Source organism: Penaeus monodon, chromosome 15 (assembly GCF_015228065.2).
Source record: "Penaeus monodon isolate SGIC_2016 chromosome 15, NSTDA_Pmon_1, whole genome shotgun sequence".
NCBI lineage: Eukaryota > Metazoa > Arthropoda > Malacostraca > Decapoda > Penaeidae > Penaeus > Penaeus monodon.
In genome coordinates this window covers 30,732,392-30,732,635 of record NC_051400.1, presented here as the reverse complement: position 1 = coordinate 30,732,635, position 244 = coordinate 30,732,392, and positions in this window count along the sequence as shown.

Genomic DNA, 244 nt, shown 5'->3' with positions numbered 1-244 from the left:
TGTATAATGTGAAATGAGTGTTTTTGCTTTCGATTAGCAGAATATGATACGTTTCTTCCTGGTTGAGAATCACGTTTCTAAAAAAAAAGTCCTGAAACAATAAAGAATAAAAATACACGAAATATCCTTTTGAATTGTAATTCAGGTATTCTGATTTACGTGTATAAAAGGGATAGTATTTTATGTGTTTTTCTGATAAAATATATTATATTCCGATAAATTATATTATACCAACAATAGAGTA